Here is a 26,727-nt window from a genome sequence, read left to right on the forward strand (position 1 = left end):
GCCTTGTCAACATAAAAGTCACATAAGCCACATGAGTCGAATGGGCTTGTGAAACGGGACAATTACAAAATCACAAATCTTTCTCAACTGTCTTGGCTCCTTTTATTTACACCCCTAAATTCCACATACTAAGGTACAACAGGAATACGGGATAAATGCAGAGGCTACTTCCTACCAATATGGAAGCCGGGCAAAAAAAAAAAAAGAAAAAAGCTCACGCTAGCACGCCGGGCGAAGCATCGCTCTGAGGTGAGTTGCGAGTCGCAGGGATGCCGGTGAAGCAGGCTCGGGCTGAGTGGGCCAGCCAGCCTTTTGACTTAGGGAAGTGGCGTCGCCATGTCAAGTTCAAAGAGCTCTGTGAAGCTTTAGGGGGACAAAAGAACAACTGTTGTAGATGCAGGCAGGTCTGGGAGGAGAATTTAAAAAAAACTCAATACAACTGGAAATCAGCCCCCCGAAACGAGAACGGGGACCCATGAATGGCGGCCCATGACTTGAGGTTGCGTGTAACGGTGAAATAAACATCACGGCTGTGACGAAACGGTGCTGTTATTGCCCCACGGCTCACTCCCTTTCGTGATGTGTTGCTTTAATGTGACCTAAGTAAGTGATCTAAATTAGCAGGTGTTTTTTTGTTTGTTTGTTTGTTTTTAACAGCAAATATTGGGCTTGTCCCACCCATGAGCTGTAATTGTGATTGGTTGTAGTTCTGCTCTGCGTTGACATCCTGTAACAGACTTTCCCCCCCATGTTGTCAGTTTCCTCAAACGTACACTGACCCCTACTGGCAGGCTTGGGTTACTTTTATCCACAGCATTCCCTCCACAGAGTTCTTGTTGAATATTTTCCAGTGTTTTGTTTTGAGAGCAACTGGCTATAATTAAGCCAAACTACAACTGATTGGTTTCCATCCCATGGCAGGCCATGCAGGTGGGCTTAAACGGCATCTGACGCTGAAATGTTTCGACTCTGAAGACTCCAAAGACCGTATGAAATGTAACACAAGGACGTACATGTAAAAGAAAGGGTAATGCGTTGTAGATTTGTGAAAGCGTAAAGTAAGATGGAGTAAAAGTAAGAAAAGCAAGTGAAAGAATGTGCATGTAAGTGCTTGAGGATGGCAAAAGCTTACAGCACCTGGTATTCCCAGGCGGTCTCCCATCCAAGTACTAACCAGGCCCGACCCTGCTTAGCTTCCGAGATCAGACGAGATCGGGCGTGCTCAGGGTGGTATGGCCGTAAGCGAGAGCACTGCTTCCACTCAGCCTATTTATAAGCACGCGGCAAAAGACGGCTGCCTTTTCCACACTACAGGGGACACACATTTACTCGCCCTCCTTTCTTACTTCCAAAGCAACCCCACCAAGCTCATTCAAACCAATCACACATTTCATTGCTCTCTCCTGTCCTCCTTCTCTTTTCACAAAAAAAATAAAACAACAAAACTTGCTCTTTTGGCTGACACTTGAACATTCAGCAACAAAGGCTAACGCCGGCCGCCAGACTCGGCCTTGTCAACATAAAAGTCACATAAGCCACATGAGTCGAATGGGCTTGTGAAACGGGACAATTACAAAATCACAAATCTTTCTCAACTGTCTTGGCTCCTTTTATTTACACCCCTAAATTCCACATACTAAGGTACAACAGGAATACGGGATAAATGCAGAGGCTACTTCCTACCAATATGGAAGCCGGGCAAAAAAAAAAAAAGAAAAAAGCTCACGCTAGCACGCCGGGCGAAGCATCGCTCTGAGGTGAGTTGCGAGTCGCAGGGATGCCGGTGAAGCAGGCTCGGGCTGAGTGGGCCAGCCAGCCTTTTGACTTAGGGAAGTGGCGTCGCCATGTCAAGTTCAAAGAGCTCTGTGAAGCTTTAGGGGGACAAAAGAACAACTGTTGTAGATGCAGGCAGGTCTGGGAGGAGAATTTTAAAAAAACTCAATACAACTGGAAATCAGCCCCCCGAAACGAGAACGGGGACCCATGAATGGCGGCCCATGACTTGAGGTTGCGTGTAACGGTGAAATAAACATCACGGCTGTGACGAAACGGTGCTGTTATTGCCCCACGGCTCACTCCCTTTCGTGATGTGTTGCTTTAATGTGACCTAAGTAAGTGATCTAAATTAGCAGGTGTTTTTTTGTTTGTTTGTTTGTTTTTAACAGCAAATATTGGGCTTGTCCCACCCATGAGCTGTAATTGTGATTGGTTGTAGTTCTGCTCTGCGTTGACATCCTGTAACAGACTTTCCCCCCCATGTTGTCAGTTTCCTCAAACGTACACTGACCCCTACTGGCAGGCTTGGGTTACTTTTATCCACAGCATTCCCTCCACAGAGTTCTTGTTGAATATTTTCCAGTGTTTTGTTTTGAGAGCAACTGGCTATAATTAAGCCAAACTACAACTGATTGGTTTCCATCCCATGGCAGGCCATGCAGGTGGGCTTAAACGGCATCTGACGCTGAAATGTTTCGACTCTGAAGACTCCAAAGACCGTATGAAATGTAACACAAGGACGTACATGTAAAAGAAAGGGTAATGCGTTGTAGATTTGTGAAAGCGTAAAGTAAGATGGAGTAAAAGTAAGAAAAGCAAGTGAAAGAATGTGCATGTAAGTGCTTGAGGATGGCAAAAGCTTACAGCACCTGGTATTCCCAGGCGGTCTCCCATCCAAGTACTAACCAGGCCCGACCCTGCTTAGCTTCCGAGATCAGACGAGATCGGGCGTGCTCAGGGTGGTATGGCCGTAAGCGAGAGCGCTGCTTCCACTCAGCCTATTTATAAGCACGCGGCAAAAGACGGCTGCCTTTTCCACACTACAGGGGACACACATTTACTCGCCCTCCTTTCTTACTTCCAAAGCAACCCCACCAAGCTCATTCAAACCAATCACACATTTCATTGCTCTCTCCTGTCCTCCTTCTCTTTTCACAAAAAAAATAAAACAACAAAACTTGCTCTTTTGGCTGACACTTGAACATTCAGCAACAAAGGCTAACGCCGGCCGCCAGACTCGGCCTTGTCAACATAAAAGTCACATAAGCCACATGAGTCGAATGGGCTTGTGAAACGGGACAATTACAAAATCACAAATCTTTCTCAACTGTCTTGGCTCCTTTTATTTACACCCCTAAATTCCACATACTAAGGTACAACAGGAATACGGGATAAATGCAGAGGCTACTTCCTACCAATATGGAAGCCGGGCAAAAAAAAAAAAAGAAAAAAGCTCACGCTAGCACGCCGGGCGAAGCATCGCTCTGAGGTGAGTTGCGAGTCGCAGGGATGCCGGTGAAGCAGGCTCGGGCTGAGTGGGCCAGCCAGCCTTTTGACTTAGGGAAGTGGCGTCGCCATGTCAAGTTCAAAGAGCTCTGTGAAGCTTTAGGGGGACAAAAGAACAACTGTTGTAGATGCAGGCAGGTCTGGGAGGAGAATTTTAAAAAAACTCAATACAACTGGAAATCAGCCCCCCGAAACGAGAACGGGGACCCATGAATGGCGGCCCATGACTTGAGGTTGCGTGTAACGGTGAAATAAACATCACGGCTGTGACGAAACGGTGCTGTTATTGCCCCACGGCTCACTCCCTTTCGTGATGTGTTGCTTTAATGTGACCTAAGTAAGTGATCTAAATTAGCAGGTGTTTTTTTGTTTGTTTGTTTGTTTTTAACAGCAAATATTGGGCTTGTCCCACCCATGAGCTGTAATTGTGATTGGTTGTAGTTCTGCTCTGCGTTGACATCCTGTAACAGACTTTCCCCCCCATGTTGTCAGTTTCCTCAAACGTACACTGACCCCTACTGGCAGGCTTGGGTTACTTTTATCCACAGCATTCCCTCCACAGAGTTCTTGTTGAATATTTTCCAGTGTTTTGTTTTGAGAGCAACTGGCTATAATTAAGCCAAACTACAACTGATTGGTTTCCATCCCATGGCAGGCCATGCAGGTGGGCTTAAACGGCATCTGACGCTGAAATGTTTCGACTCTGAAGACTCCAAAGACCGTATGAAATGTAACACAAGGACGTACATGTAAAAGAAAGGGTAATGCGTTGTAGATTTGTGAAAGCGTAAAGTAAGATGGAGTAAAAGTAAGAAAAGCAAGTGAAAGAATGTGCATGTAAGTGCTTGAGGATGGCAAAAGCTTACAGTACCTGGTATTCCCAGGCGGTCTCCCATCCAAGTACTAACCAGGCCCGACCCTGCTTAGCTTCCGAGATCAGACGAGATCGGGCGTGCTCAGGGTGGTATGGCCGTAAGCGAGAGCACTGCTTCCACTCAGCCTATTTATAAGCATGCGGCAAAAGACGGCTGCCTTTTCCACACTACAGGGGACACACATTTACTCGCCCTCCTTTCTTACTTCCAAAGCAACCCCACCAAGCTCATTCAAACCAATCACACATTTCATTGCTCTCTCCTGTCCTCCTTCTCTTTTCACAAAAAAAATAAAACAACAAAACTTGCTCTTTTGGCTGACACTTGAACATTCAGCAACAAAGGCTAACGCCGGCCGCCAGACTCGGCCTTGTCAACATAAAAGTCACATAAGCCACATGAGTCGAATGGGCTTGTGAAACGGGACAATTACAAAATCACAAATCTTTCTCAACTGTCTTGGCTCCTTTTATTTACACCCCTAAATTCCACATACTAAGGTACAACAGGAATACGGGATAAATGCAGAGGCTACTTCCTACCAATATGGAAGCCGGGCAAAAAAAAAAAAAGAAAAAAGCTCACGCTAGCACGCCGGGCGAAGCATCGCTCTGAGGTGAGTTGCGAGTCGCAGGGATGCCGGTGAAGCAGGCTCGGGCTGAGTGGGCCAGCCAGCCTTTTGACTTAGGGAAGTGGCGTCGCCATGTCAAGTTCAAAGAGCTCTGTGAAGCTTTAGGGGGACAAAAGAACAACTGTTGTAGATGCAGGCAGGTCTGGGAGGAGAATTTAAAAAAAACTCAATACAACTGGAAATCAGCCCCCCGAAACGAGAACGGGGACCCATGAATGGCGGCCCATGACTTGAGGTTGCGTGTAACGGTGAAATAAACATCACGGCTGTGACGAAACGGTGCTGTTATTGCCCCACGGCTCACTCCCTTTCGTGATGTGTTGCTTTAATGTGACCTAAGTAAGTGATCTAAATTAGCAGGTGTTTTTTTGTTTGTTTGTTTGTTTTTAACAGCAAATATTGGGCTTGTCCCACCCATGAGCTGTAATTGTGATTGGTTGTAGTTCTGCTCTGCGTTGACATCCTGTAACAGACTTTCCCCCCCATGTTGTCAGTTTCCTCAAACGTACACTGACCCCTACTGGCAGGCTTGGGTTACTTTTATCCACAGCATTCCCTCCACAGAGTTCTTGTTGAATATTTTCCAGTGTTTTGTTTTGAGAGCAACTGGCTATAATTAAGCCAAACTACAACTGATTGGTTTCCATCCCATGGCAGGCCATGCAGGTGGGCTTAAACGGCATCTGACGCTGAAATGTTTCGACTCTGAAGACTCCAAAGACCGTATGAAATGTAACACAAGGACGTACATGTAAAAGAAAGGGTAATGCGTTGTAGATTTGTGAAAGCGTAAAGTAAGATGGAGTAAAAGTAAGAAAAGCAAGTGAAAGAATGTGCATGTAAGTGCTTGAGGATGGCAAAAGCTTACAGCACCTGGTATTCCCAGGCGGTCTCCCATCCAAGTACTAACCAGGCCCAACCCTGCTTAGCTTCCGAGATCAGACGAGATCGGGCGTGCTCAGGGTGGTATGGCCGTAAGCGAGAGCACTGCTTCCACTCAGCCTATTTATAAGCATGCGGCAAAAGACGGCTGCCTTTTCCACACTACAGGGGACACACATTTACTCGCCCTCCTTTCTTACTTCCAAAGCAACCCCACCAAGCTCATTCAAACCAATCACACATTTCATTGCTCTCTCCTGTCCTCCTTCTCTTTTCACAAAAAAAATAAAACAACAAAACTTGCTCTTTTGGCTGACACTTGAACATTCAGCAACAAAGGCTAACGCCGGCCGCCAGACTCGGCCTTGTCAACATAAAAGTCACATAAGCCACATGAGTCGAATGGGCTTGTGAAACGGGACAATTACAAAATCACAAATCTTTCTCAACTGTCTTGGCTCCTTTTATTTACACCCCTAAATTCCACATACTAAGGTACAACAGGAATACGGGATAAATGCAGAGGCTACTTCCTACCAATATGGAAGCCGGGCAAAAAAAAAGAAAAGAAAAAAGCTCACGCTAGCACGCCGGGCGAAGCATCGCTCTGAGGTGAGTTGCGAGTCGCAGGGATGCCGGTGAAGCAGGCTCGGGCTGAGTGGGCCAGCCAGCCTTTTGACTTAGGGAAGTGGCGTCGCCATGTCAAGTTCAAAGAGCTCTGTGAAGCTTTAGGGGGACAAAAGAACAACTGTTGTAGATGCAGGCAGGTCTGGGAGGAGAATTTAAAAAAAACTCAATACAACTGGAAATCAGCCCCCCGAAACGAGAACGGGGACCCATGAATGGCGGCCCATGACTTGAGGTTGCGTGTAACGGTGAAATAAACATCACGGCTGTGACGAAACGGTGCTGTTATTGCCCCACGGCTCACTCCCTTTCGTGATGTGTTGCTTTAATGTGACCTAAGTAAGTGATCTAAATTAGCAGGTGTTTTTTTGTTTGTTTGTTTGTTTTTAACAGCAAATATTGGGCTTGTCCCACCCATGAGCTGTAATTGTGATTGGTTGTAGTTCTGCTCTGCGTTGACATCCTGTAACAGACTTTCCCCCCCATGTTGTCAGTTTCCTCAAACGTACACTGACCCCTACTGGCAGGCTTGGGTTACTTTTATCCACAGCATTCCCTCCACAGAGTTCTTGTTGAATATTTTCCAGTGTTTTGTTTTGAGAGCAACTGGCTATAATTAAGCCAAACTACAACTGATTGGTTTCCATCCCATGGCAGGCCATGCAGGTGGGCTTAAACGGCATCTGACGCTGAAATGTTTCGACTCTGAAGACTCCAAAGACCGTATGAAATGTAACACAAGGACGTACATGTAAAAGAAAGGGTAATGCGTTGTAGATTTGTGAAAGCGTAAAGTAAGATGGAGTAAAAGTAAGAAAAGCAAGTGAAAGAATGTGCATGTAAGTGCTTGAGGATGGCGAAAGCTTACAGCACCTGGTATTCCCAGGCGGTCTCCCATCCAAGTACTAACCAGGCCCGACCCTGCTTAGCTTCCGAGATCAGACGAGATCGGGCGTGCTCAGGGTGGTATGGCCGTAAGCGAGAGCACTGCTTCCACTCAGCCTATTTATAAGCATGCGGCAAAAGACGGCTGCCTTTTCCACACTACAGGGGACACACATTTACTCGCCCTCCTTTCTTACTTCCAAAGCAACCCCACCAAGCTCATTCAAACCAATCACACATTTCATTGCTCTCTCCTGTCCTCCTTCTCTTTTCACAAAAAAAATAAAACAACAAAACTTGCTCTTTTGGCTGACACTTGAACATTCAGCAACAAAGGCTAACGCCGGCCGCCAGACTCGGCCTTGTCAACATAAAAGTCACATAAGCCACATGAGTCGAATGGGCTTGTGAAACGGGACAATTACAAAATCACAAATCTTTCTCAACTGTCTTGGCTCCTTTTATTTACACCCCTAAATTCCACATACTAAGGTACAACAGGAATACGGGATAAATGCAGAGGCTACTTCCTACCAATATGGAAGCCGGGCAAAAAAAAAGAAAAGAAAAAAGCTCACGCTAGCACGCCGGGCGAAGCATCGCTCTGAGGTGAGTTGCGAGTCGCAGGGATGCCGGTGAAGCAGGCTCGGGCTGAGTGGGCCAGCCAGCCTTTTGACTTAGGGAAGTGGCGTCGCCATGTCAAGTTCAAAGAGCTCTGTGAAGCTTTAGGGGGACAAAAGAACAACTGTTGTAGATGCAGGCAGGTCTGGGAGGAGAATTTAAAAAAAACTCAATACAACTGGAAATCAGCCCCCCGAAACGAGAACGGGGACCCATGAATGGCGGCCCATGACTTGAGGTTGCGTGTAACGGTGAAATAAACATCACGGCTGTGACGAAACGGTGCTGTTATTGCCCCACGGCTCACTCCCTTTCGTGATGTGTTGCTTTAATGTGACCTAAGTAAGTGATCTAAATTAGCAGGTGTTTTTTTGTTTGTTTGTTTGTTTTTAACAGCAAATATTGGGCTTGTCCCACCCATGAGCTGTAATTGTGATTGGTTGTAGTTCTGCTCTGCGTTGACATCCTGTAACAGACTTTCCCCCCCATGTTGTCAGTTTCCTCAAACGTACACTGACCCCTACTGGCAGGCTTGGGTTACTTTTATCCACAGCATTCCCTCCACAGAGTTCTTGTTGAATATTTTCCAGTGTTTTGTTTTGAGAGCAACTGGCTATAATTAAGCCAAACTACAACTGATTGGTTTCCATCCCATGGCAGGCCATGCAGGTGGGCTTAAACGGCATCTGACGCTGAAATGTTTCGACTCTGAAGACTCCAAAGACCGTATGAAATGTAACACAAGGACGTACATGTAAAAGAAAGGGTAATGCGTTGTAGATTTGTGAAAGCGTAAAGTAAGATGGAGTAAAAGTAAGAAAAGCAAGTGAAAGAATGTGCATGTAAGTGCTTGAGGATGGCGAAAGCTTACAGCACCTGGTATTCCCAGGCGGTCTCCCATCCAAGTACTAACCAGGCCCGACCCTGCTTAGCTTCCGAGATCAGACGAGATCGGGCGTGCTCAGGGTGGTATGGCCGTAAGCGAGAGCACTGCTTCCACTCAGCCTATTTATAAGCATGCGGCAAAAGACGGCTGCCTTTTCCACACTACAGGGGACACACATTTACTCGCCCTCCTTTCTTACTTCCAAAGCAACCCCACCAAGCTCATTCAAACCAATCACACATTTCATTGCTCTCTCCTGTCCTCCTTCTCTTTTCACAAAAAAAATAAAACAACAAAACTTGCTCTTTTGGCTGACACTTGAACATTCAGCAACAAAGGCTAACGCCGGCCGCCAGACTCGGCCTTGTCAACATAAAAGTCACATAAGCCACATGAGTCGAATGGGCTTGTGAAACGGGACAATTACAAAATCACAAATCTTTCTCAACTGTCTTGGCTCCTTTTATTTACACCCCTAAATTCCACATACTAAGGTACAACAGGAATACGGGATAAATGCAGAGGCTACTTCCTACCAATATGGAAGCCGGGCAAAAAAAAAGAAAAGAAAAAAGCTCACGCTAGCACGCCGGGCGAAGCATCGCTCTGAGGTGAGTTGCGAGTCGCAGGGATGCCGGTGAAGCAGGCTCGGGCTGAGTGGGCCAGCCAGCCTTTTGACTTAGGGAAGTGGCGTCGCCATGTCAAGTTCAAAGAGCTCTGTGAAGCTTTAGGGGGACAAAAGAACAACTGTTGTAGATGCAGGCAGGTCTGGGAGGAGAATTTTAAAAAAACTCAATACAACTGGAAATCAGCCCCCCGAAACGAGAACGGGGACCCATGAATGGCGGCCCATGACTTGAGGTTGCGTGTAACGGTGAAATAAACATCACGGCTGTGACGAAACGGTGCTGTTATTGCCCCACGGCTCACTCCCTTTCGTGATGTGTTGCTTTAATGTGACCTAAGTAAGTGATCTAAATTAGCAGGTGTTTTTTTGTTTGTTTGTTTGTTTTTAACAGCAAATATTGGGCTTGTCCCACCCATGAGCTGTAATTGTGATTGGTTGTAGTTCTGCTCTGCGTTGACATCCTGTAACAGACTTTCCCCCCCATGTTGTCAGTTTCCTCAAACGTACACTGACCCCTACTGGCAGGCTTGGGTTACTTTTATCCACAGCATTCCCTCCACAGAGTTCTTGTTGAATATTTTCCAGTGTTTTGTTTTGAGAGCAACTGGCTATAATTAAGCCAAACTACAACTGATTGGTTTCCATCCCATGGCAGGCCATGCAGGTGGGCTTAAACGGCATCTGACGCTGAAATGTTTCGACTCTGAAGACTCCAAAGACCGTATGAAATGTAACACAAGGACGTACATGTAAAAGAAAGGGTAATGCGTTGTAGATTTGTGAAAGCGTAAAGTAAGATGGAGTAAAAGTAAGAAAAGCAAGTGAAAGAATGTGCATGTAAGTGCTTGAGGATGGCGAAAGCTTACAGCACCTGGTATTCCCAGGCGGTCTCCCATCCAAGTACTAACCAGGCCCGACCCTGCTTAGCTTCCGAGATCAGACGAGATCGGGCGTGCTCAGGGTGGTATGGCCGTAAGCGAGAGCACTGCTTCCACTCAGCCTATTTATAAGCATGCGGCAAAAGACGGCTGCCTTTTCCACACTACAGGGGACACACATTTACTCGCCCTCCTTTCTTACTTCCAAAGCAACCCCACCAAGCTCATTCAAACCAATCACACATTTCATTGCTCTCTCCTGTCCTCCTTCTCTTTTCACAAAAAAAATAAAACAACAAAACTTGCTCTTTTGGCTGACACTTGAACATTCAGCAACAAAGGCTAACGCCGGCCGCCAGACTCGGCCTTGTCAACATAAAAGTCACATAAGCCACATGAGTCGAATGGGCTTGTGAAACGGGACAATTACAAAATCACAAATCTTTCTCAACTGTCTTGGCTCCTTTTATTTACACCCCTAAATTCCACATACTAAGGTACAACAGGAATACGGGATAAATGCAGAGGCTACTTCCTACCAATATGGAAGCCGGGCAAAAAAAAAGAAAAGAAAAAAGCTCACGCTAGCACGCCGGGCGAAGCATCGCTCTGAGGTGAGTTGCGAGTCGCAGGGATGCCGGTGAAGCAGGCTCGGGCTGAGTGGGCCAGCCAGCCTTTTGACTTAGGGAAGTGGCGTCGCCATGTCAAGTTCAAAGAGCTCTGTGAAGCTTTAGGGGGACAAAAGAACAACTGTTGTAGATGCAGGCAGGTCTGGGAGGAGAATTTAAAAAAAACTCAATACAACTGGAAATCAGCCCCCCGAAACGAGAACGGGGACCCATGAATGGCGGCCCATGACTTGAGGTTGCGTGTAACGGTGAAATAAACATCACGGCTGTGACGAAACGGTGCTGTTATTGCCCCACGGCTCACTCCCTTTCGTGATGTGTTGCTTTAATGTGACCTAAGTAAGTGATCTAAATTAGCAGGTGTTTTTTTGTTTGTTTGTTTGTTTTTAACAGCAAATATTGGGCTTGTCCCACCCATGAGCTGTAATTGTGATTGGTTGTAGTTCTGCTCTGCGTTGACATCCTGTAACAGACTTTCCCCCCCATGTTGTCAGTTTCCTCAAACGTACACTGACCCCTACTGGCAGGCTTGGGTTACTTTTATCCACAGCATTCCCTCCACAGAGTTCTTGTTGAATATTTTCCAGTGTTTTGTTTTGAGAGCAACTGGCTATAATTAAGCCAAACTACAACTGATTGGTTTCCATCCCATGGCAGGCCATGCAGGTGGGCTTAAACGGCATCTGACGCTGAAATGTTTCGACTCTGAAGACTCCAAAGACCGTATGAAATGTAACACAAGGACGTACATGTAAAAGAAAGGGTAATGCGTTGTAGATTTGTGAAAGCGTAAAGTAAGATGGAGTAAAAGTAAGAAAAGCAAGTGAAAGAATGTGCATGTAAGTGCTTGAGGATGGCGAAAGCTTACAGCACCTGGTATTCCCAGGCGGTCTCCCATCCAAGTACTAACCAGGCCCGACCCTGCTTAGCTTCCGAGATCAGACGAGATCTGGCGTGCTCAGGGTGGTATGGCCGTAAGCGAGAGCACTGCTTCCACTCAGCCTATTTATAAGCATGCGGCAAAAGACGGCTGCCTTTTCCACACTACAGGGGACACACATTTACTCGCCCTCCTTTCTTACTTCCAAAGCAACCCCACCAAGCTCATTCAAACCAATCACACATTTCATTGCTCTCTCCTGTCCTCCTTCTCTTTTCACAAAAAAAATAAAACAACAAAACTTGCTCTTTTGGCTGACACTTGAACATTCAGCAACAAAGGCTAACGCCGGCCGCCAGACTCGGCCTTGTCAACATAAAAGTCACATAAGCCACATGAGTCGAATGGGCTTGTGAAACGGGACAATTACAAAATCACAAATCTTTCTCAACTGTCTTGGCTCCTTTTATTTACACCCCTAAATTCCACATACTAAGGTACAACAGGAATACGGGATAAATGCAGAGGCTACTTCCTACCAATATGGAAGCCGGGCAAAAAAAAAGAAAAGAAAAAAGCTCACGCTAGCACGCCGGGCGAAGCATCGCTCTGAGGTGAGTTGCGAGTCGCAGGGATGCCGGTGAAGCAGGCTCGGGCTGAGTGGGCCAGCCAGCCTTTTGACTTAGGGAAGTGGCGTCGCCATGTCAAGTTCAAAGAGCTCTGTGAAGCTTTAGGGGGACAAAAGAACAACTGTTGTAGATGCAGGCAGGTCTGGGAGGAGAATTTTAAAAAAACTCAATACAACTGGAAATCAGCCCCCCGAAACGAGAACGGGGACCCATGAATGGCGGCCCATGACTTGAGGTTGCGTGTAACGGTGAAATAAACATCACGGCTGTGACGAAACGGTGCTGTTATTGCCCCACGGCTCACTCCCTTTCGTGATGTGTTGCTTTAATGTGACCTAAGTAAGTGATCTAAATTAGCAGGTGTTTTTTTGTTTGTTTGTTTGTTTTTAACAGCAAATATTGGGCTTGTCCCACCCATGAGCTGTAATTGTGATTGGTTGTAGTTCTGCTCTGCGTTGACATCCTGTAACAGACTTTCCCCCCCATGTTGTCAGTTTCCTCAAACGTACACTGACCCCTACTGGCAGGCTTGGGTTACTTTTATCCACAGCATTCCCTCCACAGAGTTCTTGTTGAATATTTTCCAGTGTTTTGTTTTGAGAGCAACTGGCTATAATTAAGCCAAACTACAACTGATTGGTTTCCATCCCATGGCAGGCCATGCAGGTGGGCTTAAACGGCATCTGACGCTGAAATGTTTCGACTCTGAAGACTCCAAAGACCGTATGAAATGTAACACAAGGACGTACATGTAAAAGAAAGGGTAATGCGTTGTAGATTTGTGAAAGCGTAAAGTAAGATGGAGTAAAAGTAAGAAAAGCAAGTGAAAGAATGTGCATGTAAGTGCTTGAGGATGGCGAAAGCTTACAGCACCTGGTATTCCCAGGCGGTCTCCCATCCAAGTACTAACCAGGCCCGACCCTGCTTAGCTTCCGAGATCAGACGAGATCGGGCGTGCTCAGGGTGGTATGGCCGTAAGCGAGAGCACTGCTTCCACTCAGCCTATTTATAAGCATGCGGCAAAAGACGGCTGCCTTTTCCACACTACAGGGGACACACATTTACTCGCCCTCCTTTCTTACTTCCAAAGCAACCCCACCAAGCTCATTCAAACCAATCACACATTTCATTGCTCTCTCCTGTCCTCCTTCTCTTTTCACAAAAAAAATAAAACAACAAAACTTGCTCTTTTGGCTGACACTTGAACATTCAGCAACAAAGGCTAACGCCGGCCGCCAGACTCGGCCTTGTCAACATAAAAGTCACATAAGCCACATGAGTCGAATGGGCTTGTGAAACGGGACAATTACAAAATCACAAATCTTTCTCAACTGTCTTGGCTCCTTTTATTTACACCCCTAAATTCCACATACTAAGGTACAACAGGAATACGGGATAAATGCAGAGGCTACTTCCTACCAATATGGAAGCCGGGCAAAAAAAAAGAAAAGAAAAAAGCTCACGCTAGCACGCCGGGCGAAGCATCGCTCTGAGGTGAGTTGCGAGTCGCAGGGATGCCGGTGAAGCAGGCTCGGGCTGAGTGGGCCAGCCAGCCTTTTGACTTAGGGAAGTGGCGTCGCCATGTCAAGTTCAAAGAGCTCTGTGAAGCTTTAGGGGGACAAAAGAACAACTGTTGTAGATGCAGGCAGGTCTGGGAGGAGAATTTAAAAAAAACTCAATACAACTGGAAATCAGCCCCCCGAAACGAGAACGGGGACCCATGAATGGCGGCCCATGACTTGAGGTTGCGTGTAACGGTGAAATAAACATCACGGCTGTGACGAAACGGTGCTGTTATTGCCCCACGGCTCACTCCCTTTCGTGATGTGTTGCTTTAATGTGACCTAAGTAAGTGATCTAAATTAGCAGGTGTTTTTTTGTTTGTTTGTTTGTTTTTAACAGCAAATATTGGGCTTGTCCCACCCATGAGCTGTAATTGTGATTGGTTGTAGTTCTGCTCTGCGTTGACATCCTGTAACAGACTTTCCCCCCCATGTTGTCAGTTTCCTCAAACGTACACTGACCCCTACTGGCAGGCTTGGGTTACTTTTATCCACAGCATTCCCTCCACAGAGTTCTTGTTGAATATTTTCCAGTGTTTTGTTTTGAGAGCAACTGGCTATAATTAAGCCAAACTACAACTGATTGGTTTCCATCCCATGGCAGGCCATGCAGGTGGGCTTAAACGGCATCTGACGCTGAAATGTTTCGACTCTGAAGACTCCAAAGACCGTATGAAATGTAACACAAGGACGTACATGTAAAAGAAAGGGTAATGCGTTGTAGATTTGTGAAAGCGTAAAGTAAGATGGAGTAAAAGTAAGAAAAGCAAGTGAAAGAATGTGCATGTAAGTGCTTGAGGATGGCAAAAGCTTACAGCACCTGGTATTCCCAGGCGGTCTCCCATCCAAGTACTAACCAGGCCCGACCCTGCTTAGCTTCCGAGATCAGACGAGATCGGGCGTGCTCAGGGTGGTATGGCCGTAAGCGAGAGCACTGCTTCCACTCAGCCTATTTATAAGCATGCGGCAAAAGACGGCTGCCTTTTCCACACTACAGGGGACACACATTTACTCGCCCTCCTTTCTTACTTCCAAAGCAACCCCACCAAGCTCATTCAAACCAATCACACATTTCATTGCTCTCTCCTGTCCTCCTTCTCTATTCACAAAAAAAATAAAACAACAAAACTTGCTCTTTTGGCTGACACTTGAACATTCAGCAACAAAGGCTAACGCCGGCCGCCAGACTCGGCCTTGTCAACATAAAAGTCACATAAGCCACATGAGTCGAATGGGCTTGTGAAACGGGACAATTACAAAATCACAAATCTTTCTCAACTGTCTTGGCTCCTTTTATTTACACCCCTAAATTCCACATACTAAGGTACAACAGGAATACGGGATAAATGCAGAGGCTACTTCCTACCAATATGGAAGCCGGGCAAAAAAAAAAAAAGAAAAAAGCTCACGCTAGCACGCCGGGCGAAGCATCGCTCTGAGGTGAGTTGCGAGTCGCAGGGATGCCGGTGAAGCAGGCTCGGGCTGAGTGGGCCAGCCAGCCTTTTGACTTAGGGAAGTGGCGTCGCCATGTCAAGTTCAAAGAGCTCTGTGAAGCTTTAGGGGGACAAAAGAACAACTGTTGTAGATGCAGGCAGGTCTGGGAGGAGAATTTAAAAAAAACTCAATACAACTGGAAATCAGCCCCCCGAAACGAGAACGGGGACCCATGAATGGCGGCCCATGACTTGAGGTTGCGTGTAACGGTGAAATAAACATCACGGCTGTGACGAAACGGTGCTGTTATTGCCCCACGGCTCACTCCCTTTCGTGATGTGTTGCTTTAATGTGACCTAAGTAAGTGATCTAAATTAGCAGGTGTTTTTTTGTTTGTTTGTTTGTTTTTAACAGCAAATATTGGGCTTGTCCCACCCATGAGCTGTAATTGTGATTGGTTGTAGTTCTGCTCTGCGTTGACATCCTGTAACAGACTTTCCCCCCCATGTTGTCAGTTTCCTCAAACGTACACTGACCCCTACTGGCAGGCTTGGGTTACTTTTATCCACAGCATTCCCTCCACAGAGTTCTTGTTGAATATTTTCCAGTGTTTTGTTTTGAGAGCAACTGGCTATAATTAAGCCAAACTACAACTGATTGGTTTCCATCCCATGGCAGGCCATGCAGGTGGGCTTAAACGGCATCTGACGCTGAAATGTTTCGACTCTGAAGACTCCAAAGACCGTATGAAATGTAACACAAGGACGTACATGTAAAAGAAAGGGTAATGCGTTGTAGATTTGTGAAAGCGTAAAGTAAGATGGAGTAAAAGTAAGAAAAGCAAGTGAAAGAATGTGCATGTAAGTGCTTGAGGATGGCAAAAGCTTACAGCACCTGGTATTCCCAGGCGGTCTCCCATCCAAGTACTAACCAGGCCCGACCCTGCTTAGCTTCCGAGATCAGACGAGATCGGGCGTGCTCAGGGTGGTATGGCCGTAAGCGAGAGCACTGCTTCCACTCAGCCTATTTATAAGCACGCGGCAAAAGACGGCTGCCTTTTCCACACTACAGGGGACACACATTTACTCGCCCTCCTTTCTTACTTCCAAAGCAACCCCACCAAGCTCATTCAAACCAATCACACATTTCATTGCTCTCTCCTGTCCTCCTTCTCTTTTCACAAAAAAAATAAAACAACAAAACTTGCTCTTTTGGCTGACACTTGAACATTCAGCAACAAAGGCTAACGCCGGCCGCCAGACTCGGCCTTGTCAACATAAAAGTCACATAAGCCACATGAGTCGAATGGGCTTGTGAAACGGGACAATTACAAAATCACAAATCTTTCTCAACTGTCTTGGCTCCTTTTATTTACACCCCTAAATTCCACATACTAAGGTACAACAGGAATACGGGATAAATGCAGAGGCTACTTCCTACCAATATGGAAGCCGGGCAAAAAAAAAGAAAAGAAAAAAGCTCACGCTAGCACGCCGGGCGAAGCATCGCTCTGAGGTGAGTTGCGAGTCGCAGGGATGCCGGTGAAGCAGGCTCGGGCTGAGTGGGCCAGCCAGCCTTTTGACTTAGGGAAGTGGCGTCGCCATGTCAAGTTCAAAGAGCTCTGTGAAGCTTTAGGGGGACAAAAGAACAACTGTTGTAGATGCAGGCAGGTCTGGGAGGAGAATTTAAAAAAAACTCAATACAACTGGAAATCAGCCCCCCGAAACGAGAACGGGGACCCATGAATGGCGGCCCATGACTTGAGGTTGCGTGTAACGGTGAAATAAACATCACGGCTGTGACGAAACGGTGCTGTTATTGCCCCACGGCTCACTCCCTTTCGTGATGTGTTGCTTTAATGTGACCTAAGTAAGTGATCTAAATTAGCAGGTGTTTTTTTGTTTGTTTGTTTGTTTTTAACAGCAAATATTGGGCTTGTCCCACCCATGAGCTGTAATTGTGATTGGTTGTAGTTCTGCTCTGCGTTGACATCCTGTAACAGACTTTCCCCCCCATGTTGTCAGTTTCCTCAAACGTACACTGACCCCTACTGGCAGGCTTGGGTTACTTTTATCCACAGCATTCCCTCCACAGAGTTCTTGTTGAATATTTTCCAGTGTTTTGTTTTGAGAGCAACTGGCTATAATTAAGCCAAACTACAACTGATTGGTTTCCATCCCATGGCAGGCCATGCAGGTGGGCTTAAACGGCATCTGACGCTGAAATGTTTCGACTCTGAAGACTCCAAAGACCGTATGAAATGTAACACAAGGACGTACATGTAAAAGAAAGGGTAATGCGTTGTAGATTTGTGAAAGCGTAAAGTAAGATGGAGTAAAAGTAAGAAAAGCAAGTGAAAGAATGTGCATGTAAGTGCTTGAGGATGGCAAAAGCTTACAGCACCTGGTATTCCCAGGCGGTCTCCCATCCAAGTACTAACCAGGCCCGACCCTGCTTAGCTTCCGAGATCAGACGAGATCGGGCGTGCTCAGGGTGGTATGGCCGTAAGCGAGAGCACTGCTTCCACTCAGCCTATTTATAAGCACGCGGCAAAAGACGGCTGCCTTTTCCACACTACAGGGGACACACATTTACTCGCCCTCCTTTCTTACTTCCAAAGCAACCCCACCAAGCTCATTCAAACCAATCACACATTTCATTGCTCTCTCCTGTCCTCCTTCTCTTTTCACAAAAAAAATAAAACAACAAAACTTGCTCTTTTGGCTGACACTTGAACATTCAGCAACAAAGGCTAACGCCGGCCGCCAGACTCGGCCTTGTCAACATAAAAGTCACATAAGCCACATGAGTCGAATGGGCTTGTGAAACGGGACAATTACAAAATCACAAATCTTTCTCAACTGTCTTGGCTCCTTTTATTTACACCCCTAAATTCCACATACTAAGGTACAACAGGAATACGGGATAAATGCAGAGGCTACTTCCTACCAATATGGAAGCCGGGCAAAAAAAAAAAAAGAAAAAAGCTCACGCTAGCACGCCGGGCGAAGCATCGCTCTGAGGTGAGTTGCGAGTCGCAGGGATGCCGGTGAAGCAGGCTCGGGCTGAGTGGGCCAGCCAGCCTTTTGACTTAGGGAAGTGGCGTCGCCATGTCAAGTTCAAAGAGCTCTGTGAAGCTTTAGGGGGACAAAAGAACAACTGTTGTAGATGCAGGCAGGTCTGGGAGGAGAATTTAAAAAAAACTCAATACAACTGGAAATCAGCCCCCCGAAACGAGAACGGGGACCCATGAATGGCGGCCCATGACTTGAGGTTGCGTGTAACGGTGAAATAAACATCACGGCTGTGACGAAACGGTGCTGTTATTGCCCCACGGCTCACTCCCTTTCGTGATGTGTTGCTTTAATGTGACCTAAGTAAGTGATCTAAATTAGCAGGTGTTTTTTTGTTTGTTTGTTTGTTTTTAACAGCAAATATTGGGCTTGTCCCACCCATGAGCTGTAATTGTGATTGGTTGTAGTTCTGCTCTGCGTTGACATCCTGTAACAGACTTTCCCCCCCATGTTGTCAGTTTCCTCAAACGTACACTGACCCCTACTGGCAGGCTTGGGTTACTTTTATCCACAGCATTCCCTCCACAGAGTTCTTGTTGAATATTTTCCAGTGTTTTGTTTTGAGAGCAACTGGCTATAATTAAGCCAAACTACAACTGATTGGTTTCCATCCCATGGCAGGCCATGCAGGTGGGCTTAAACGGCATCTGACGCTGAAATGTTTCGACTCTGAAGACTCCAAAGACCGTATGAAATGTAACACAAGGACGTACATGTAAAAGAAAGGGTAATGCGTTGTAGATTTGTGAAAGCGTAAAGTAAGATGGAGTAAAAGTAAGAAAAGCAAGTGAAAGAATGTGCATGTAAGTGCTTGAGGATGGCAAAAGCTTACAGCACCTGGTATTCCCAGGCGGTCTCCCATCCAAGTACTAACCAGGCCCGACCCTGCTTAGCTTCCGAGATCAGACGAGATCGGGCGTGCTCAGGGTGGTATGGCCGTAAGCGAGAGCACTGCTTCCACTCAGCCTATTTATAAGCATGCGGCAAAAGACGGCTGCCTTTTCCACACTACAGGGGACACACATTTACTCGCCCTCCTTTCTTACTTCCAAAGCAACCCCACCAAGCTCATTCAAACCAATCACACATTTCATTGCTCTCTCCTGTCCTCCTTCTCTTTTCACAAAAAAAATAAAACAACAAAACTTGCTCTTTTGGCTGACACTTGAACATTCAGCAACAAAGGCTAACGCCGGCCGCCAGACTCGGCCTTGTCAACATAAAAGTCACATAAGCCACATGAGTCGAATGGGCTTGTGAAACGGGACAATTACAAAATCACAAATCTTTCTCAACTGTCTTGGCTCCTTTTATTTACACCCCTAAATTCCACATACTAAGGTACAACAGGAATACGGGATAAATGCAGAGGCTACTTCCTACCAATATGGAAGCCGGGCAAAAAAAAAAAAAGAAAAAAGCTCACGCTAGCACGCCGGGCGAAGCATCGCTCTGAGGTGAGTTGCGAGTCGCAGGGATGCCGGTGAAGCAGGCTCGGGCTGAGTGGGCCAGCCAGCCTTTTGACTTAGGGAAGTGGCGTCGCCATGTCAAGTTCAAAGAGCTCTGTGAAGCTTTAGGGGGACAAAAGAACAACTGTTGTAGATGCAGGCAGGTCTGGGAGGAGAATTTAAAAAAAACTCAATACAACTGGAAATCAGCCCCCCGAAACGAGAACGGGGACCCATGAATGGCGGCCCATGACTTGAGGTTGCGTGTAACGGTGAAATAAACATCACGGCTGTGACGAAACGGTGCTGTTATTGCCCCACGGCTCACTCCCTTTCGTGATGTGTTGCTTTAATGTGACCTAAGTAAGTGATCTAAATTAGCAGGTGTTTTTTTGTTTGTTTGTTTGTTTTTAACAGCAAATATTGGGCTTGTCCCACCCATGAGCTGTAATTGTGATTGGTTGTAGTTCTGCTCTGCGTTGACATCCTGTAACAGACTTTCCCCCCCATGTTGTCAGTTTCCTCAAACGTACACTGACCCCTACTGGCAGGCTTGGGTTACTTTTATCCACAGCATTCCCTCCACAGAGTTCTTGTTGAATATTTTCCAGTGTTTTGTTTTGAGAGCAACTGGCTATAATTAAGCCAAACTACAACTGATTGGTTTCCATCCCATGGCAGGCCATGCAGGTGGGCTTAAACGGCATCTGACGCTGAAATGTTTCGACTCTGAAGACTCCAAAGACCGTATGAAATGTAACACAAGGACGTACATGTAAAAGAAAGGGTAATGCGTTGTAGATTTGTGAAAGCGTAAAGTAAGATGGAGTAAAAGTAAGAAAAGCAAGTGAAAGAATGTGCATGTAAGTGCTTGAGGATGGCAAAAGCTTACAGCACCTGGTATTCCCAGGCGGTCTCCCATCCAAGTACTAACCAGGCCCGACCCTGCTTAGCTTCCGAGATCAGACGAGATCCGGCGTGCTCAGGGTGGTATGGCCGTAAGCGAGAGCACTGCTTCCACTCAGCCTATTTATAAGCACGCGGCAAAAGACGGCTGCCTTTTCCACACTACAGGGGACACACATTTACTCGCCCTCCTTTCTTACTTCCAAAGCAACCCCACCAAGCTCATTCAAACCAATCACACATTTCATTGCTCTCTCCTGTCCTCCTTCTCTTTTCACAAAAAAAATAAAACAACAAAACTTGCTCTTTTGGCTGACACTTGAACATTCAGCAACAAAGGCTAACGCCGGCCGCCAGACTCGGCCTTGTCAACATAAAAGTCACATAAGCCACATGAGTCGAATGGGCTTGTGAAACGGGACAATTACAAAATCACAAATCTTTCTCAACTGTCTTGGCTCCTTTTATTTACACCCCTAAATTCCACATACTAAGGTACAACAGGAATACGGGATAAATGCAGAGGCTACTTCCTACCAATATGGAAGCCGGGCAAAAAAAAAAAAAGAAAAAAGCTCACGCTAGCACGCCGGGCGAAGCATCGCTCTGAGGTGAGTTGCGAGTCGCAGGGATGCCGGTGAAGCAGGCTCGGGCTGAGTGGGCCAGCCAGCCTTTTGACTTAGGGAAGTGGCGTCGCCATGTCAAGTTCAAAGAGCTCTGTGAAGCTTTAGGGGGACAAAAGAACAACTGTTGTAGATGCAGGCAGGTCTGGGAGGAGAATTTTAAAAAAACTCAATACAACTGGAAATCAGCCCCCCGAAACGAGAACGGGGACCCATGAATGGCGGCCCATGACTTGAGGTTGCGTGTAACGGTGAAATAAACATCACGGCTGTGACGAAACGGTGCTGTTATTGCCCCACGGCTCACTCCCTTTCGTGATGTGTTGCTTTAATGTGACCTAAGTAAGTGATCTAAATTAGCAGGTGTTTTTTTGTTTGTTTGTTTGTTTTTAACAGCAAATATTGGGCTTGTCCCACCCATGAGCTGTAATTGTGATTGGTTGTAGTTCTGCTCTGCGTTGACATCCTGTAACAGACTTTCCCCCCCATGTTGTCAGTTTCCTCAAACGTACACTGACCCCTACTGGCAGGCTTGGGTTACTTTTATCCACAGCATTCCCTCCACAGAGTTCTTGTTGAATATTTTCCAGTGTTTTGTTTTGAGAGCAACTGGCTATAATTAAGCCAAACTACAACTGATTGGTTTCCATCCCATGGCAGGCCATGCAGGTGGGCTTAAACGGCATCTGACGCTGAAATGTTTCGACTCTGAAGACTCCAAAGACCGTATGAAATGTAACACAAGGACGTACATGTAAAAGAAAGGGTAATGCGTTGTAGATTTGTGAAAGCGTAAAGTAAGATGGAGTAAAAGTAAGAAAAGCAAGTGAAAGAATGTGCATGTAAGTGCTTGAGGATGGCAAAAGCTTACAGCACCTGGTATTCCCAGGCGGTCTCCCATCCAAGTACTAACCAGGCCCGACCCTGCTTAGCTTCCGAGATCAGACGAGATCGGGCGTGCTCAGGGTGGTATGGCCGTAAGCGAGAGCACTGCTTCCACTCAGCCTATTTATAAGCACGCGGCAAAAGACGGCTGCCTTTTCCACACTACAGGGGACACACATTTACTCGCCCTCCTTTCTTACTTCCAAAGCAACCCCACCAAGCTCATTCAAACCAATCACACATTTCATTGCTCTCTCCTGTCCTCCTTCTCTTTTCACAAAAAAAATAAAACAACAAAACTTGCTCTTTTGGCTGACACTTGAACATTCAGCAACAAAGGCTAACGCCGGCCGCCAGACTCGGCCTTGTCAACATAAAAGTCACATAAGCCACATGAGTCGAATGGGCTTGTGAAACGGGACAATTACAAAATCACAAATCTTTCTCAACTGTCTTGGCTCCTTTTATTTACACCCCTAAATTCCACATACTAAGGTACAACAGGAATACGGGATAAATGCAGAGGCTACTTCCTACCAATATGGAAGCCGGGCAAAAAAAAAAAAAGAAAAAAGCTCACGCTAGCACGCCGGGCGAAGCATCGCTCTGAGGTGAGTTGCGAGTCGCAGGGATGCCGGTGAAGCAGGCTCGGGCTGAGTGGGCCAGCCAGCCTTTTGACTTAGGGAAGTGGCGTCGCCATGTCAAGTTCAAAGAGCTCTGTGAAGCTTTAGGGGGACAAAAGAACAACTGTTGTAGATGCAGGCAGGTCTGGGAGGAGAATTTAAAAAAAACTCAATACAACTGGAAATCAGCCCCCCGAAACGAGAACGGGGACCCATGAATGGCGGCCCATGACTTGAGGTTGCGTGTAACGGTGAAATAAACATCACGGCTGTGACGAAACGGTGCTGTTATTGCCCCACGGCTCACTCCCTTTCGTGATGTGTTGCTTTAATGTGACCTAAGTAAGTGATCTAAATTAGCAGGTGTTTTTTTGTTTGTTTGTTTGTTTTTAACAGCAAATATTGGGCTTGTCCCACCCATGAGCTGTAATTGTGATTGGTTGTAGTTCTGCTCTGCGTTGACATCCTGTAACAGACTTTCCCCCCCATGTTGTCAGTTTCCTCAAACGTACACTGACCCCTACTGGCAGGCTTGGGTTACTTTTATCCACAGCATTCCCTCCACAGAGTTCTTGTTGAATATTTTCCAGTGTTTTGTTTTGAGAGCAACTGGCTATAATTAAGCCAAACTACAACTGATTGGTTTCCATCCCATGGCAGGCCATGCAGGTGGGCTTAAACGGCATCTGACGCTGAAATGTTTCGACTCTGAAGACTCCAAAGACCGTATGAAATGTAACACAAGGACGTACATGTAAAAGAAAGGGTAATGCGTTGTAGATTTGTGAAAGCGTAAAGTAAGATGGAGTAAAAGTAAGAAAAGCAAGTGAAAGAATGTGCATGTAAGTGCTTGAGGATGGCAAAAGCTTACAGCACCTGGTATTCCCAGGCGGTCTCCCATCCAAGTACTAACCAGGCCCGACCCTGCTTAGCTTCCGAGATCAGACGAGATCGGGCGTGCTCAGGGTGGTATGGCCGTAAGCGAGAGCGCTGCTTCCACTCAGCCTATTTATAAGCACGCGGCAAAAGACGGCTGCCTTTTCCACACTACAGGGGACACACATTTACTCGCCCTCCTTTCTTACTTCCAAAGCAACCCCACCAAGCTCATTCAAACCAATCACACATTTCATTGCTCTCTCCTGTCCTCCTTCTCTTTTCACAAAAAAAATAAAACAACAAAACTTGCTCTTTTGGCTGACACTTGAACATTCAGCAACAAAGGCTAACGCCGGCCGCCAGACTCGGCCTTGTCAACATAAAAGTCACATAAGCCACATGAGTCGAATGGGCTTGTGAAACGGGACAATTACAAAATCACAAATCTTTCTCAACTGTCTTGGCTCCTTTTATTTACACCCCTAAATTCCACATACTAAGGTACAACAGGAATACGGGATAAATGCAGAGGCTACTTCCTACCAATATGGAAGCCGGGCAAAAAAAAAAAAAGAAAAAAGCTCACGCTAGCACGCCGGGCGAAGCATCGCTCTGAGGTGAGTTGCGAGTCGCAGGGATGCCGGTGAAGCAGGCTCGGGCTGAGTGGGCCAGCCAGCCTTTTGACTTAGGGAAGTGGCGTCGCCATGTCAAGTTCAAAGAGCTCTGTGAAGCTTTAGGGGGACAAAAGAACAACTGTTGTAGATGCAGGCAGGTCTGGGAGGAGAATTTTAAAAAAACTCAATACAACTGGAAATCAGCCCCCCGAAACGAGAACGGGGACCCATGAATGGCGGCCCATGACTTGAGGTTGCGTGTAACGGTGAAATAAACATCACGGCTGTGACGAAACGGTGCTGTTATTGCCCCACGGCTCACTCCCTTTCGTGATGTGTTGCTTTAATGTGACCTAAGTAAGTGATCTAAATTAGCAGGTGTTTTTTTGTTTGTTTGTTTGTTTTTAACAGCAAATATTGGGCTTGTCCCACCCATGAGCTGTAATTGTGATTGGTTGTAGTTCTGCTCTGCGTTGACATCCTGTAACAGACTTTCCCCCCCATGTTGTCAGTTTCCTCAAACGTACACTGACCCCTACTGGCAGGCTTGGGTTACTTTTATCCACAGCATTCCCTCCACAGAGTTCTTGTTGAATATTTTCCAGTGTTTTGTTTTGAGAGCAACTGGCTATAATTAAGCCAAACTACAACTGATTGGTTTCCATCCCATGGCAGGCCATGCAGGTGGGCTTAAACGGCATCTGACGCTGAAATGTTTCGACTCTGAAGACTCCAAAGACCGTATGAAATGTAACACAAGGACGTACATGTAAAAGAAAGGGTAATGCGTTGTAGATTTGTGAAAGCGTAAAGTAAGATGGAGTAAAAGTAAGAAAAGCAAGTGAAAGAATGTGCATGTAAGTGCTTGAGGATGGCAAAAGCTTACAGCACCTGGTATTCCCAGGCGGTCTCCCATCCAAGTACTAACCAGGCCCGACCCTGCTTAGCTTCCGAGATCAGACGAGATCGGGCGTGCTCAGGGTGGTATGGCCGTAAGCTAGAGCGCTGCTTCCACTCAGCCTATTTATAAGCACGCGGCAAAAGACGGCTGCCTTTTCCACACTACAGGGGACACACATTTACTCGCCCTCCTTTCTTACTTCCAAAGCAACCCCACCAAGCTCATTCAAACCAATCACACATTTCATTGCTCTCTCCTGTCCTCCTTCTCTTTTCACAAAAAAAATAAAACAACAAAACTTGCTCTTTTGGCTGACACTTGAACATTCAGCAACAAAGGCTAACGCCGGCCGCCAGACTCGGCCTTGTCAACATAAAAGTCACATAAGCCACATGAGTCGAATGGGCTTGTGAAACGGGACAATTACAAAATCACAAATCTTTCTCAACTGTCTTGGCTCCTTTTATTTACACCCCTAAATTCCACATACTAAGGTACAACAGGAATACGGGATAAATGCAGAGGCTACTTCCTACCAATATGGAAGCCGGGCAAAAAAAAGAAAAGAAAAAAGCTCACGCTAGCACGCCGGGCGAAGCATCGCTCTGAGGTGAGTTGCGAGTCGCAGGGATGCCGGTGAAGCAGGCTCGGGCTGAGTGGGCCAGCCAGCCTTTTGACTTAGGGAAGTGGCGTCGCCATGTCAAGTTCAAAGAGCTCTGTGAAGCTTTAGGGGGACAAAAGAACAACTGTTGTAGATGCAGGCAGGTCTGGGAGGAGAATTTAAAAAAAACTCAATACAACTGGAAATCAGCCCCCCGAAACGAGAACGGGGACCCATGAATGGCGGCCCATGACTTGAGGTTGCGTGTAACGGTGAAATAAACATCACGGCTGTGACGAAACGGTGCTGTTATTGCCCCACGGCTCACTCCCTTTCGTGATGTGTTGCTTTAATGTGACCTAAGTAAGTGATCTAAATTAGCAGGTGTTTTTTTGTTTGTTTGTTTGTTTTTAACAGCAAATATTGGGCTTGTCCCACCCATGAGCTGTAATTGTGATTGGTTGTAGTTCTGCTCTGCGTTGACATCCTGTAACAGACTTTCCCCCCCATGTTGTCAGTTTCCTCAAACGTACACTGACCCCTACTGGCAGGCTTGGGTTACTTTTATCCACAGCATTCCCTCCACAGAGTTCTTGTTGAATATTTTCCAGTGTTTTGTTTTGAGAGCAACTGGCTATAATTAAGCCAAACTACAACTGATTGGTTTCCATCCCATGGCAGGCCATGCAGGTGGGCTTAAACGGCATCTGACGCTGAAATGTTTCGACTCTGAAGACTCCAAAGACCGTATGAAATGTAACACAAGGACGTACATGTAAAAGAAAGGGTAATGCGTTGTAGATTTGTGAAAGCGTAAAGTAAGATGGAGTAAAAGTAAGAAAAG

General features: G+C 46.4%; 17 non-coding genes across 17 annotated transcripts; all 17 read right to left on the minus strand.

Annotated features, from left to right (window-relative positions):
- Positions 1–1,125: 1,125 nt before the first annotated feature.
- On the minus strand, positions 1,126–1,244 carry LOC140576339 (5S ribosomal RNA). The gene has a single exon (XR_011981557.1). It is a non-coding gene; the product is annotated as a 5S ribosomal RNA (ribosomal RNA).
- Positions 1,245–2,633: 1,389 nt separating this feature from the next.
- On the minus strand, positions 2,634–2,752 carry LOC140576340 (5S ribosomal RNA). Its single transcript, XR_011981558.1, has one exon. It is a non-coding gene; the product is annotated as a 5S ribosomal RNA (ribosomal RNA).
- A 1,389-nt stretch (positions 2,753–4,141) lies between these two features.
- On the minus strand, positions 4,142–4,260 carry LOC140576482 (5S ribosomal RNA). The gene has a single exon (XR_011981693.1). It is a non-coding gene; the product is annotated as a 5S ribosomal RNA (ribosomal RNA).
- Positions 4,261–5,649: 1,389 nt separating this feature from the next.
- Positions 5,650–5,768, minus strand: LOC140576113 (5S ribosomal RNA). The gene has a single exon (XR_011981345.1). It is a non-coding gene; the product is annotated as a 5S ribosomal RNA (ribosomal RNA).
- Positions 5,769–7,158: 1,390 nt separating this feature from the next.
- Positions 7,159–7,277, minus strand: LOC140576341 (5S ribosomal RNA). The gene has a single exon (XR_011981559.1). It is a non-coding gene; the product is annotated as a 5S ribosomal RNA (ribosomal RNA).
- Positions 7,278–8,667: 1,390 nt separating this feature from the next.
- On the minus strand, positions 8,668–8,786 carry LOC140576342 (5S ribosomal RNA). Its single transcript, XR_011981560.1, has one exon. It is a non-coding gene; the product is annotated as a 5S ribosomal RNA (ribosomal RNA).
- Positions 8,787–10,176: 1,390 nt separating this feature from the next.
- Positions 10,177–10,295, minus strand: LOC140576343 (5S ribosomal RNA). The gene has a single exon (XR_011981561.1). It is a non-coding gene; the product is annotated as a 5S ribosomal RNA (ribosomal RNA).
- Positions 10,296–11,685: 1,390 nt separating this feature from the next.
- Positions 11,686–11,804, minus strand: LOC140575678 (5S ribosomal RNA). The gene has a single exon (XR_011980946.1). It is a non-coding gene; the product is annotated as a 5S ribosomal RNA (ribosomal RNA).
- Positions 11,805–13,194: 1,390 nt separating this feature from the next.
- On the minus strand, positions 13,195–13,313 carry LOC140576344 (5S ribosomal RNA). Its single transcript, XR_011981562.1, has one exon. It is a non-coding gene; the product is annotated as a 5S ribosomal RNA (ribosomal RNA).
- Positions 13,314–14,703: 1,390 nt separating this feature from the next.
- LOC140576345 (5S ribosomal RNA) lies at positions 14,704–14,822 on the minus strand. The gene has a single exon (XR_011981563.1). It is a non-coding gene; the product is annotated as a 5S ribosomal RNA (ribosomal RNA).
- A 1,389-nt stretch (positions 14,823–16,211) lies between these two features.
- Positions 16,212–16,330, minus strand: LOC140576346 (5S ribosomal RNA). Its single transcript, XR_011981564.1, has one exon. It is a non-coding gene; the product is annotated as a 5S ribosomal RNA (ribosomal RNA).
- A 1,390-nt stretch (positions 16,331–17,720) lies between these two features.
- LOC140576347 (5S ribosomal RNA) lies at positions 17,721–17,839 on the minus strand. Its single transcript, XR_011981565.1, has one exon. It is a non-coding gene; the product is annotated as a 5S ribosomal RNA (ribosomal RNA).
- A 1,389-nt stretch (positions 17,840–19,228) lies between these two features.
- On the minus strand, positions 19,229–19,347 carry LOC140576348 (5S ribosomal RNA). The gene has a single exon (XR_011981566.1). It is a non-coding gene; the product is annotated as a 5S ribosomal RNA (ribosomal RNA).
- Positions 19,348–20,736: 1,389 nt separating this feature from the next.
- LOC140575729 (5S ribosomal RNA) lies at positions 20,737–20,855 on the minus strand. The gene has a single exon (XR_011980994.1). It is a non-coding gene; the product is annotated as a 5S ribosomal RNA (ribosomal RNA).
- A 1,389-nt stretch (positions 20,856–22,244) lies between these two features.
- On the minus strand, positions 22,245–22,363 carry LOC140576351 (5S ribosomal RNA). The gene has a single exon (XR_011981568.1). It is a non-coding gene; the product is annotated as a 5S ribosomal RNA (ribosomal RNA).
- A 1,389-nt stretch (positions 22,364–23,752) lies between these two features.
- Positions 23,753–23,871, minus strand: LOC140576352 (5S ribosomal RNA). Its single transcript, XR_011981569.1, has one exon. It is a non-coding gene; the product is annotated as a 5S ribosomal RNA (ribosomal RNA).
- A 1,389-nt stretch (positions 23,872–25,260) lies between these two features.
- On the minus strand, positions 25,261–25,379 carry LOC140576353 (5S ribosomal RNA). Its single transcript, XR_011981570.1, has one exon. It is a non-coding gene; the product is annotated as a 5S ribosomal RNA (ribosomal RNA).
- Positions 25,380–26,727: the final 1,348 nt, after the last annotated feature.

Source organism: Salminus brasiliensis, chromosome 13 (assembly GCF_030463535.1).
Source record: "Salminus brasiliensis chromosome 13, fSalBra1.hap2, whole genome shotgun sequence".
Classification (NCBI taxonomy): Eukaryota; Metazoa; Chordata; class Actinopteri; order Characiformes; family Bryconidae; genus Salminus; species Salminus brasiliensis.